At 40.6% G+C, this 13,720-nt stretch overlaps 1 long non-coding RNA gene across 3 annotated transcripts in view; it reads left to right on the top strand.

Annotated features, from left to right (window-relative positions):
* Window positions 1-13,455, top strand: part of LOC122220995 — a 128,191-nt gene extending 114,736 nt beyond the window's left edge. For all 3 annotated transcript variants that reach the window (XR_006203064.1, XR_006203065.1, XR_006203066.1), the window contains one exon: window positions 13,035-13,455. This is a non-coding gene — a long non-coding RNA (uncharacterized LOC122220995). The remainder of the gene's footprint in view (window positions 1-13,034) is intronic.
* Window positions 13,456-13,720: the final 265 nt, after the last annotated feature.

Genomic DNA, 13,720 nt, shown 5'->3' with positions numbered 1-13,720 from the left:
GACGCGGGGCTCAAACTCGCGGACCGCGAGATCGTGACCTGAGCTGAAGTCGGACGCTTAACCAACTGAGCCACCCAGGCGCCCTTATTTTTAATTTTTTGAGGAACCTCTGCACTGTTTTCCAGAGTGGCTGCACCAGTTTGCATTCCCACCAACAGTGCCAGAGGGTTCCTGTTTCTCCACATCCTCACCAGCATCTATAGTCTCCTGATTTGGTCATTTTAGTCACTCTGACAGGTGTGAGGTGGTATCTCAGTGTGGCTTTGATTTGTATTTCCCTGATGAGGAGTGACGTTGAGACTTTCTTCATGTTGGCCATCTGGATGTCTTCTTTAGAAAAGTGTCTATTCATGTCTTCTGTTGGGCATTCAGTTTTATTTATTTTTAAAGATATATTTTTTTTAATGTTTGTTTTATTTATTTATTTATTTATTTAAAAAAAATTTTTTTTAACGTTTATTTATTTTTGAGACAGAGACAGAGCATGAACAGGGGAGGATCAGAGAGAGAGGGAGACACAGAATCTGAAACAGGCTCCAGGCTCTGAGCGGTCAGCACAGAGCCCGACACGGGGCTCGAACTCACGGACCGTGAGATCATGACCTGAGCCGAAGTCGGACGCCCAACCGACTGAGCCACCCAGGCGCCCCTTTATTTATTTATTTTGACAGAGAGAGAGCGCAAGGGAGGGGCAGAGAGAGACAGAATTCCAAGCAGAACCCAATGTGGGGCTCAAACCCACGAACTGTGATATTATGACCTGAGGTGAAACCAAGAGTTAGATGCTTAACCAACTGAGCCACCCCGGTGCCCCTGGACATTCAGTTTTCAATAAGACTTGGTGGACTGACCAATTGCTTGATGTTCTATATTTGTTCCCTAGAGTCTGTGCCGAGGAGATTCTTTGGGGCCACTGCGAGGGCAAAGATGGTGGATAAGCCAAGTGGGCAGAGATGTAGACCCTCCATCTTCCTCCATCTTATCCCCAACTGTTCAACCAAAGGACATTCTCCTCCTTTCAGAAAAAGAAATCTGTGTTATGTGTCAGGATTCCATATCAGAAGTTGCTTTCTAAAGACGTGTGTGTGTGTGTGTGTGTGTGTGTGTGTGTGTGTGTGTGTTGGAGAACCACTGGAATAGACTAGATCAGTGACAGTGATCCATGATGAATGCCTTCCTCAGAAATAAGAAGAAAAATGCCACACAAAACTTGGGCTCTTTGCCAAAATTGAAGGGAGTCACTCCCTTTCTAGCAATGAGGTTCTGCTACAGTGACAAGTTACTGATAGCCCAACATTAGGGTTGCCAGCTATTGCATGGGACATACTTATGCTAAAAATTATTCCCTGTTTAGCTGAAATTTAAATTTAATTGAATGCTCTTTATTTTTATTTTCTAAATCTAGCAGCCATAATAAATGCATACTTCATCTCAAAATAATGAATGGATTGATTCTCCAATATAATTTTCTTAAACACTGACCTCAAAATTCTCACATCTTGGTTACATGCATCATAATACATTAATCCTTTGGCCTAACATGCATGGATTTCCCAGCAGCCAGCAGTTTTTCTTTGCTGGAATATGGGTAAGGGAACCCGTGTTGTCAGTATTTTTAGGACAGAAGGGCCTCACTCTCCCCCAGGACATTGAGGACAAATTTGTCCAAACTCTGCCATTGGACTGATTTTTCCATTTTTGTTTTTTTTTGTTCTTAAGAATCATTCCATTTTTGAAATGTCAAGTTGCAAGTTTTCATTAGAATATCAGAGATGTCTTGGAGCATTTCATCAATATTATTTGCTTTTTCCTCAACAAGATAACCTTAAAAATTATTTTTGTTGTCTTTGTCACTTTTTCTTTGCAAACCTCAGTTCATTTCACATGTTATCGTGCCAAGAAGTTGGTTAATGCTACTAAAAACAGGTCGCTCTGGTTTTGTATCCTTCTTGCCCTTAAGGATAGGGCAATTATCCTTCTTGGTTCTTAAATGTCTGTTAGAGATCTGAGCATGTCAGAGGACCCCCTAGATAGCTGCACTAGCATTTTAGATGTCTTTTGCTTGTCGTTCTCATTTAAATATGATTACAATAAAGACTGTTATAAGAAAGCTTTCTAGACAATGAAATTAAATCCAGGTTTTGGGTGATTCATTATGTGAATGGTTAAAAGCTGCTTTCAGGATGTGCTAAGTATTGTACATTTATCCTCACATTCAATTCTCATAGCCCTATGAGATAGGTGTTATGTTTTCATCTTATAGAAGAGGAGGCTAAGACACAGAGAGCCAAAGCAACTTGCCTAAGGTCACACAGCTGGAAATTTGTAGGATATGGACCCGTACATCTGTCTAATTTCACATTTTTTACTTATGGTTGTGGTGTTATGCTCTACATACTGGACTTAGTTGGTCTGGCTTCAGTCATTTATGTGCAATAATAATTTGATAGAATGACTGTCTAGATTATAGTCACTCCAATAATAAGAGACATTGAATGTGTGCTTCCTGTTTGTGAATAAGGAAAGATAGCCGAGTTCCTCCTAGCAGGCTTATTCTTCCAATAGAAGCAGTTTTTCTTCAGTAATTCCTATTCTTTACCCAGAACTAGTCGTCTAATTGGGCCCCATTACATGTTCCAAATAATTAGTTACAAAAACCACATATGACAAAAGCCCGGCAATCTAGTGAGAGAAAAGGGGGTATATATGTGTTTCTGTATTCATGACATTTTTTTTCCCCTGCTGGGTTTAATTCCCTTTGCTGTGGATTTGTTAAGCACAAGCTGGATGTTGGCATTCTTTCTTCTCCCGATCCTTCAACCTGGAACCTGGTTTCTAGCAATGTGTTAATTTTAGCACCAATTTAGTTAATTAAAATAACTGGCAAGTTCCTTGAGTTCATCACAATGGGAGTTTACCTATTTTTAACTGTCTAAAACTTAATGTGGTAGTGTTATTTTTACTCAGAAAATAATTCTTCCTAAGTTATTTCTGAAAAATTTTTTTTCTCCACGAAGGAGGTCCATTTAACCATTTCTGATTCATAGTGAAGAGAAAGTCTCAGGGGCACCTGTGTGGCTCAGTCAGTTAAGTGTCAGACTTCGGCTCAGGTCATGATCTCACAGTTCGTGGGTTCGAGCCCCGCGTTGGGCTCTGTGTGGACAGCTCAGAACCTGGAGCCTGCTTCAGATTCTGTGTCTCCCTCTCTCTCTGCCCCTCCCCTGCTCTCTCTCTCTCTCTCTCTCTCTCTCAAAAATAAAATAAACATTAAAAAATTTAAAAAAAGAGAAAGTCTCTGTGAAATTAAATGATCTGTAAGGGCTTTTCCAGAAAGCCTTCCACTGAGTGTTAGGACCTGCTGCTGTCATTCTGTCCTTGGCAACAAAAAATTATTCAACCCGGAATATCTGTAGCTCTCAGCCCTGCATTCCACGTTGAGCACCAGTCATTGTCTTTTATAGCATGAAGGACATAATTATCACTACTCAGGGCCGATCAGACTCTCCTTCTTCAGGATATGCCCCTCACGAGGAAGTTTGCTCAAGTGTTGACTTGGCTTGCCTCTGGTCCCCTCATTGTGCACTCCATGCTGGGATGGCCCAGTGAGCAAAGTCTCGGAAAGGCCTGCAAGGGACTCCCTCTCTCCCACTCAACCATGGCACAGTGGCAGTGCTCCTTGTTCTCCAGGGTGGTTTCTTTGACCCCTTCAGTATTCTTCTTGCTGGAGTGGCTTCGCTGAAAGGCCTTCGGCTACTTGCTGAGGTTGGCGAACAGGCTGGAAGGAAGTGCTGCTTCCCTGAGCAGGAAGGAGAGGCTCATTGACATTCCACTAGTGAATTGTCCTTCACTTGATGTTGAAGGAGAATAAGAGACACTATCTGCAGCAAGTCTAAGTTAAAGTGCAAATGTGATGTTTGGAAAGGGCAACCCAATATTTGAACTTGGACTCAGTCCTGGGCACTCTTCTCTGTCTGCCCTCACATCTTGTCCTATGCCTCCAAACGTCACCTCTCTGCAGACGACCCCCAGTCTCTCTTCTGAACTCCACACCTCTGTGTCCAGCTGCCTATAGGACATCCCGCTTCTATTCATAAAAGGCACATCTCACTGGCATGTTCAAAAAAACTCTCGACCTTCCCCTCCAAAGCTGCTCTTCTCTTTTTCTTCCTTCTTGGTAGATGTCTACTTCAATCTTTCACTTACTTGGCCCCCAAACCTGGGCCTCCTCTGTCAGTCCCTTCTTTCTCTCACATTTCACGTCCAATCAAGCCTCACATCCTGTCAGCAGTACTGTGACAATATGTTTGGCATCTGACCAATTTTCATTGCCTCACATCTGTATCACTCTAGTCCAGACTGCAGCCATCTCTTCCCTGTGATATTATACTAGCTCTCTCCTTGCTTCTCCCTCTGCTCTGCCAGGTCTCTTCTTCTCCACGTACTAGCTGGACTGATAGTTTAAAAAACATAGACTATGGTCCTTTTCAGTTGAAAGCTCTTCAGTAATTTTCCATCTTATTTGCTGTAGGATGCAAACCACGACACGAAGGGCCTCCCAACCCCCAGATCTCTCAGCCTCTTGCCCCTTGTTCCCCCTTCAGGGCAGTTACAACGGCCTTCTTACTTGGAATATGCCAAGGACACGCTGCTCTGTTTCCCGCATCTGCCTGGGACACTCTTGCTGTAGAGACCCACGTGACTCCTTCTTCCCTTTACATCTCTGCTCAAACGTTATCTTGTAAGAAAGTCTTCCCTGGTCTGGATAAAATGCTATCCTCATCGGAGAGCAGAGTTTTTTGTGTGTTTGTTTGCTTTGTGTACTGTGAACCCCCATTACCTGCCACCGAGCAGACGCCCAGTAAATACCTGCATTGAGTAAGTACAAAAAACTTTATCAGTTCCCAGGCAAGAAAATAGTTTTGTTGGTTTTCCTTGGATATCTTTGATTTAGTTTGGGGTTCCAGTGCCACCTTGATTAGTATCTTATAGGATCACGGGACGATTCCATATCCTGATTTCTTCACCTGTAAAATTCCTGGTTGGACTTGGTAGTGTAGAAGGCAAGTTGTAGCTACATTTTGCTGGTTTTGTACCTGTGTGATCTCTCTCAAGATCAAACAGTAGCGTATTGGGGGGGTTGGGGTTTCTTCTGTGGTCGTACACCTGTGTCTGAAATGATGGTGACAACCCATTCTTCTGCACTTTCTCTCCACTTTGTGAGTCTTTTCTCCTTCTCTCCACGAAGCATATTATGCACTGGTGTCACTATAACACGCAGTGTACAAGAGCTGCCGTGAGATGTGTTGCCAGGCAGCAGTTAATAGCAACAGATCATCAGAGTTTGCATATAATTTACATTAAGGAGTCAGAGTGGACTCCGGATTCTCTGTAAAATAATCTGACCTTGTTCGTCTATATGCTGCTGTGCTTCCTCAAGTGGGGGAGAAATGGTGAAGCATGGTGGGAATTATGTATAATCCAGTGAATGCTTCTGGGGAATGTCTCGTGTGCGAAGTCACTGATTTTATGTGTTGTAGGGGAAAAACAGAAATTTCAGAATCACTGGTGTTGCAAAACTTGCAATATAGGGGTAAGATATGTCTCTGCTTTCACAGATTTTATGGTCTAGATTAAAAGACAGGACCTATTTGTGCCGTAAAAGTGTGCGTAAGAAGGTGAGTTAGTATGTACATGTGCCAGATGTGTGGTGCGGTTTGTTCTAGGGCTTTAGGGTGGCATCCTCTGGGCCAGATTGTGGGGACTGGTTCATCAGAGAGGGTAGATTTGAACTACGTTAGGAGGAGCTTCTCCTCCTCTCAAGGCACAGCTCTACAAGATGCTCTCCCTCCCTCCTTCCTGTAGCTGATGGTGATGACAGCTTGGTTCCATTACTATTCCTTGTGGTCCTGCTTTGTCCACACTGTCATAAATCAACTCTCTAGTTGTCCTAGTTCAGGAGGGTCATCCCTTTCCTCTTGGAAATCCTGTTGGGATCCTGATGATACATTCAGATAACAAATTTTTCTTTTAATGGGAACAGACAAGAATTCCAGATTATGGCTATTTTTCTTCAGCGATATGCAACCTTACAGAAAAAGAAGCTTGATATCTGCACTGAAGGAGAATGTGTACCATTTCTAGCCTGCCGCTTCAAGTCCCTGGACTTAGGCACCCTGTTTGTTCTTGTCGATGCATGTGCTTCTTTGGATGAGCTAAGGAGGAATTTGTCCTTGGTATCCTAAATAAGTAGGTTGACACTATAATTTATTTTCTGAAGTGGAACACTTTTGAGAGTGCAAGGAGGTACTCTAAATAACTACTCAGAGGCAATAGGTGTAAACCAGGATTGTTGGAAGCAAACACGACTGAATGGTTGTTCTACAGATAGAGGGGTGTTGCAATTGGCTTTCATTAATCTGGAATCACAATGCTGCCCCCTCAGAAAATAAAGGGCACCCCTTCCGTTTGCTGGAGTGACCCTTTTGGTCATCTCCAGGGGCCCTATCCTGGGCTGCAGGGAAGAGTCTTTTGTCGTCTATCCAGTTGTTGAATGAAGAAGCCAGCTCATGGATTCAGGACCATTTGGATGATTGAAGATTCTCACTGTGGGCAGAGGCCAGGTGGCAGCATGGGTAATATCTGGGCTCTTCCTAGCATTGCCTTTGATAGGGAATTAAGGTCATGTGACTCTTTTTGAGAGGTCTGTTTCTTAGTGTCTTCAAATTCTATGTCATTGTGATCAAAAGAATTGAAGCATGGTCTGGCAGGCAAGAAAGTGATTCTAAGTCTGGCAGACCCACAATAGATGAGAAGGATGCAGATCCTCAGAGAAAAGGGCAAGAGCACTTCAATCAGAACTAGCCTTGTAAGCAAAGGCTAAACATCAGGGTGCCAGCTGCTACACAAAGCAAATTAAAGACCTGAGCCACATCACCGATGCACCCGTGTGTTTGCAGGGCTAGGCTTATTTAGAGGGATACATTTTCTTTATAAACCTTTCATCAACTCAAAATGTGAAGAGATGCTTCAAAGCATCTGACTTCCCCAGCAGCCTGGTGTGTGCGTGGAAGCTAATGCTCCTCGTTTGGCTTTGTGCTGTTAGCTCAGAGGCAGTGTTTGGGATTATCTAGCCAATTACTACGCTGCTTCTGTGTCTGCCTCTCAAGGGATGTCCCTTGAGACTCTCTAATAGAAACATTTCGTTTCCCTAGAAGAACATTTTGGTCACCCTTTGGGTAACCACCTCTTGTAATCTGTGCCAGAGTTTGTGTTTATTTCCACGGCTTGAACATACCCTTTTCCTCTCATTGTCTTAGTACTTGGTGTTCTTGCTGGTAATTTATGGAGAGCCCTTTGCATCCTGCTTTCCAGCCTGGTGATCATCATTTCTGTTTTTTGCAAACACAGGTGTTTCTTACAGTGGATGATTCTTCATGTGCATTCATGAGTTTGTATATGGATATTTTGATTTTGTAAAAGAGCGGGAAGCTATTGTGGTTTGTTGGAAAACCACTTGCAGGATTAAGTGATGTTCTGGTAACATCAAAACAGAAGCTTCTAGCATTTGGGGACTATTTATTTTTAGTATGACTCAGTGTGACACTTAGTTGAGTTAGAGTTTCAAGTATGCAACAGAGATAATGGTTAATTACCTCAGCAATAAATTATGCCTAGAATTCTAATAGCTGCCATAAGGTGAAATCACTGTGGTTGAGATTATAGGCCTAGTGGCTTGGGCCTTCTTAAGTATGGTTGATGTACAGAGGTTAGATAGGTGAGCACATGCTTTTAGTTCCATTATGCAATATTTGTGAGGCCTTAACAATGGAGGTAGTATGTGGATCATGACTAAATTGAACACAATTGCCTGTATACAAATTGGCATCTCTTTGGTTTTCCATCAATTACTACTGCATACTTTTGTTTCTGACTGTCTTCCTGGATTTAGAAAGCTTCCCAGGGTGCCTTTGTATTTTTTTGTCTGTGTTTTTGGACCCTTCACTGAAATGCTTCTGTAGGTGAACTTTTGGCTAGCTGCCTGCCCTCAGCCAACAAAAGCATTAATTTGCCTCCTTAAGCCTTGTAATTCACTCTAAGGTACAAAGACAGCTTGTTGCTTCTTTCCTGGTCAGAATAACAAGGACTCCCTGTGCAGTCTCTTCTCTCAGCTCAAATGAAAAGAGGAACTCAAGGACTCTGAGAGGAACTCTACTATAACTCACTCAGGAAGATCCTCTGATAGTCAGAACATATATCCTATGACCATCACTCTTATTCCTCTTCTGTTTTAGTATTTTTGGAAACTCATGAGGTTTCTAGCAAAGAAATGGGTGTGGCATTCAAAAGGAAGATCAGGAGTTCATTGGAGGGGTGCTACAATAGAAAGAACCTTAAATACTCAGTATGAATCGCCTCTGACTCATTTCACTTGTTCATTCATTAATTTATTTGTTCATTCATTCTTAGAAAACTTACAAAGTGTTTGCTAAGTACCAGGTAACTACTTGGTGCTAGAAAAATTGATAGTTGACACTACATTTGTTTTCCTTCCCTTTTGCTGATGATCTAATAGTATACACTGAAAATTCAGTAGGCTCTAGTAAAAACTCATAAGAATTAACACAGTTTTTGAAAGTGACTGGATTCAATAATAATTGAAAATGATTTTTTCCCCCTCTGCACTAATAATAACACCTAGGAATGGAAGTGGGAAAAGTATGTCACTCAAAGGAGTGACATAAAATTACAAAATAATTTTTTAGTTTACATTTTAATTAGTTAATATACAGTTCAGTCTTGGTTTCAGAAGTAGAATTCAGTGATTCATCACTTATATGCAACACCTAGTGCTTATCACAAGTGCCATCCTTAATACCCATCGCCCTTCTAGCCCGCTCATCTTTGACAAAGCAGGAAAGAATATCCAATGGAAAAAGACAGTCTCCTCAACAGATGGTGTTGGGAAAACTGGACCTTGACATGCAGAAGCCTGAAATGGATCACTTTCTAACACTGCCCACACAAAAAAATTCAAAATGGATGAAAGATCCAAATGTGAGACAGGAAACCATCAAAATCCTAGAGGCGAACACAGGCGGCAACCTCTTTGACCTTGGCCAGAGCAACTTCTTACTAGACATGTCACTGAAGGTAAGGGAAACAAAAGTAAACATGAACTACTGAGACTTCATCAAGATAAAAAGCTTTTGCACAGTGAAGGAAATGATCAACAAAACTAAAAGGCAGCCTGTGAAATGGGAGAAGATATTTGCAAATGACATCTTGGATAAAGGGTTAGTATCCAAAATCTATAAAGAACATATCAAACTCAACACCCAAAAATCAAACAACCCAGTTAAGAAATGGGCAGAAGACATGAATAGACCCTTTTCCAAAGAAGACATCCAGATAATTAAAATTACAAAATATTTGAAAAAATTACAAAATATTTAGAAATAAGTTTGGCACAAAAGGTAAAGGGCCCATATGAAGAAATATTAAATAAATCTGAACAAATACAAGTACATACCGCATTCTTGAATGGGGACACATTATATCCTAAAATGTTAAATCACTCTGGTTTCTCTTCAGATCGAATACATCTTTCGCCTTTTACTAAAATGTCAAGTCATCCCAAATGATTGTATGAATTTAGTGTAATTTCAGTGGACTCTCAAGTCATTTATAACTGAACAAAAACATCTCAAGTTTCATATAGAAAAATAAATGCACAAGAAAAAGTAAGAAAAGTATGAAAAAGAACAGCTAGGGGATACTTTTCTTACTAGATACCAGTATATTCAACAAAACCACTATATTAAAAACTAATTGGCAAAAAATAAATAAGCCAGTAAACTAGAACAGAGAATCAGGAATATATCCTGCATATATGAAAAATTACCATATGATAAAGGTGGTACTTCAGTAGGAAATTAATGATTCATTTAATAGATAGTGTTGATATAGCCGCTTTCATTCTAGAAAAAAATAAAGTTGGACCCTATAACACAAAATAAGCAAATATAAATTCCAGATGGCCTGAAGGTTTCAATAAACAATAAAATAATCAACATTTTAGAAGGTAATCTAAGAGATTATATGCAACCAAAGAATAAAAGAGACCTTTAAAACCAATTCAAGAAACCCTGAGGCCATGATATATACCATCATAGATGATTTAAACATGTAAAAACTACAACACAGGAGAAATATGGTAGATTTGGAAGGAATATTTGCCACAAGCATAGCAAACAGGTGCTATTTATAATGTACAAGTAGGGTTGAGAATCACTGAGAAAAAAACAAATGACCTCCCCTCAACATTTGGTCAAGAATATGAATAGGCCACTCTCAGAAGAGCAAAATCTAAAAGCCTAGTTGATTAATCAATGAAAAAAAGGCTTAAATTTACTAGTAGTCACAGAAAAGAAAATGAAGGTAACAGTAAGTATCATGCACTTCAGTTAAAAAGAACAATGGTGGGGCACCTGGGTGGCTCAGTTGGTTAAGCGTCTGACTTCAGCTCAGGTCACGATCTCACGGTCCGTGAGTTCGAGCCCCGCGTCGGTCTCTGGGCTGATGGCTCAGAGACTGGAGCCTGCTTCCGGTTCTGTGTCTCCCTCTCTCTCTGCCCCTCCCCCGTTCATGCTCTGTCTCTGTCTCAAAAATAAATAAACGTTAAAAAAAAATTAAAAAAAGAGCAATGGTATCTATGGCTGAAAAGTAGGCAGGGAGAAGGAGTTCTCAAACTCATGGAAATGTGAATTGTTACACGCTTTCTGGAAGCATCCTGGCAGCATCTATGAAATTAACAAAAATATATATGTGTGTACTTTTTCAACCAACAGCCCAAGTACTGGGAATCCTGTGGATATAACAGCACCAAGAGATAGGTGAAATAATATTTAGTGCAGGATCATTCATATTGCTACAAACAGAAGAAAACAGAAAACAAACTGAATGGACATCAAAGGGGCAATGTTGAATTTATAATGATATATCTTCACTGTGAAATATTACATAACTATTAAATGTAATTGGAGCTACCCAGGCTGATTTGGGGAGGGATTGCTATGAAGTATGGAGTAGGAAGAACAAGATTCAGAGAGGATGACCTAATGTGGAAAATTCTGAGTGAGCAGTAGAGATGAGGACAGGAGGTGAGGGAAGAGAAGAGGCAGACAAGGAAGGAGAATACAACACAAGATGATCCATGGTGTGTGTGTGTAGGTGTACGTGTAAAAGGAATTGGAAAAAAAGGTGAGTTTGATTTATATAAACTGACTTGTAGGTAGGCACTTTGGAACTTAAGACTTTGGAGATGGAGTAGGTTCCACAGCAAGACAAGGAACAAGATGTGGCCAAGGTGCAGGGGGACAAAGGGATGCAGAAGTGGAAGCCTGTGGACCCCAGGAGGTAAAGAAAGGGGCTGAACTTCACCGTATGTGTGGATGTTAGAAGCTGCTTGGGTGGGAGCCTGATCTGAGCCAACACTGACGTTTTGAGTCAGAGGGCAGAGTTGGAGGGGCCTGAAGCTTATACCATTCTTCAAGAGGATGGAAATCATGAATGCTAAATTAAGCATAAAAGAAAATTTATTTAGAATGAGAAAAGAATTGTAGCCAATTACAAATTTGAAAAAGCTGATAGCACAAACAGCAAAAATAGACTCTTTGACTTCATAATCTTTGCCTCTTCATATGACACCAGTTTTGTAATATCCTTTTCATAGAGGGGAAAGAAAGGTAGCTCATTTTTCTTAATAACATGGGTGAAGTTAAAAAATTATTGATAGAAAAGAATTTTTTTTTCAGTGTCACAACTTACTAGGCTCGTATCACATAAATTTTTAGAATTGTTATCAAATTCAGAAAAATATCTATCAAGGAGAAAACTTCTGTTTTGATGAGGTGTCAATGAAATCTGAGTCTGCTACTGATCTTTTAGTAGATCTGAAGATTAGAAGAATTTTTCATAGACTGGCTTTTGGTACTGTTTATTTCAAACCGGGTTTCCTCTGGTCTACCCAGCACACTCCTGGTCCTGAAACACATGTTTACATATTCCCTGATAAGAAAGTCCAATGAAATGATGAATTGATGTTCCTGAAATACATGTTCATATTGAGGTGAAGTCTTTTACCCTGTACCTCTATGTCGCTCCGAGGCCATCTGAGTACTACTGGAAGCCATTATTCTACCAGGACACTAGCAATCACATAACCAACACAGGAATGACTGAGAACTACGTAAATATATTTTACCCTTGTACTAAACTTACATGAAACATACCCTCAACTCAGCTTTCTCTTAGCTGGATCCCCCATATGCTCATGACTTATCTAATGCCTTCCAATATGGAGGGGAAAATTGGAGTGAAGAGAGACAGCGATTGTAACCATTTTGGTTAAAATAGCTAGGTTTTACAAACTTTACAAAAAACCTCTGACCTAGAGCTTTGGAACTTAAGCTTCATTAGTTTACTATTATGTTATATTCCCTCTTTTATTGGAAACCTTCTTGGTATTCTACTAGATATTATATTAAAGTCACTGTAAGTCCGTGTGTGTGTGTGTGTGTGTGTGTGTGTGTATGTGTGTTTATAGCATTTCTTATTTTCTTGCATTTTTTTGGGGGTCACACTACAGCATAGGTCCATGTAACTCAGTCTTGCTTTTCTGGCTTCAAATCATTTTTTTAAACCCTGGAATCCCAATACAGGAACATTAAACACTATGACTGTAGTAATTTTAGAGTCAATGTCCTGAAAATGAGAAATTCAGATGAAATGATGTACTGCACAACATCGTTTCCAGCCCCCTGCACTACCACTGAAGCTTTGCATACATTTTCCTCCTTCATTTTCATACATATTATATTTACCATCAATCTTGTGGCAAGTTGCAGAACAGGGAGGTTGGGTGACATGGTTCTCTGATGGGGAGATCAATCCATAAATGGTCCTTTCCTGCTCAGGGTGAAAAAACTTGAGAACACAGCATTGCTACTCATGGTTCTTTCTTTTAACCCCACTAGGAGCTTCAGTCCTGGTAACGGTAGCAAAACAGTCAGCCAAAGTCTAAAGAGAAAAACTAATCAAGAGGAAAGAAGAAAAACCACGAGAAGTGATACTGCGTTCACTTGGGGATTATTTGTGATGAGATTGAATATAAATGTAAGAATCCCGGAAATGTCAAAAGAAGGCCTTGGATAAAGCACTCAAAGCCCTGTTTATCTGTGGGAAAAAGATTTGTATTTAGTAGTGGCCTAGTTTTTAATTTTTCCTGCTCCTCATAAGGTTTTTGTCCCCTGCACATAAGGGTTTAATGCAACTGGTTTTGAAATATTTCCCATTTTGAATTTGGAAGGCTTATACTTCAGACCCAGGCTTTTCCTCTCTGTTCTTCCTTTCCAAGAGATGTCATTGTACTTCTGCCCAAACACTGCACTATCCAGAAAAGAAGTGTGTGTCCACGTGTGCCTGTGTAAGACCACTCTTACCAAACTTTAGAGTAGAATGTACTGCGCGCGTGTGCGCGCACACACACACACACACACACGGTTTTGACATTACTGGTTTAACCACACTGCAATTGCAATAATGAAAAGCAGAACAGGGCAGAAGCCCAGGGGCTCTGGGTGTGTTTTCCAGAATGGATTACACAAATCGGTGGGAGAGAAATAGCTTCATGTAAAGAGAGGTGTTTGGAAATAAGGGCATC

Source organism: Panthera leo, chromosome A1 (genome assembly GCF_018350215.1).
Source record: "Panthera leo isolate Ple1 chromosome A1, P.leo_Ple1_pat1.1, whole genome shotgun sequence".
NCBI classification, from domain to species: Eukaryota; Metazoa; Chordata; class Mammalia; order Carnivora; family Felidae; genus Panthera; species Panthera leo.
Note: the sequence above shows the minus strand (reverse complement) of the source record. Positions and strands in the feature narration are given on the sequence as shown.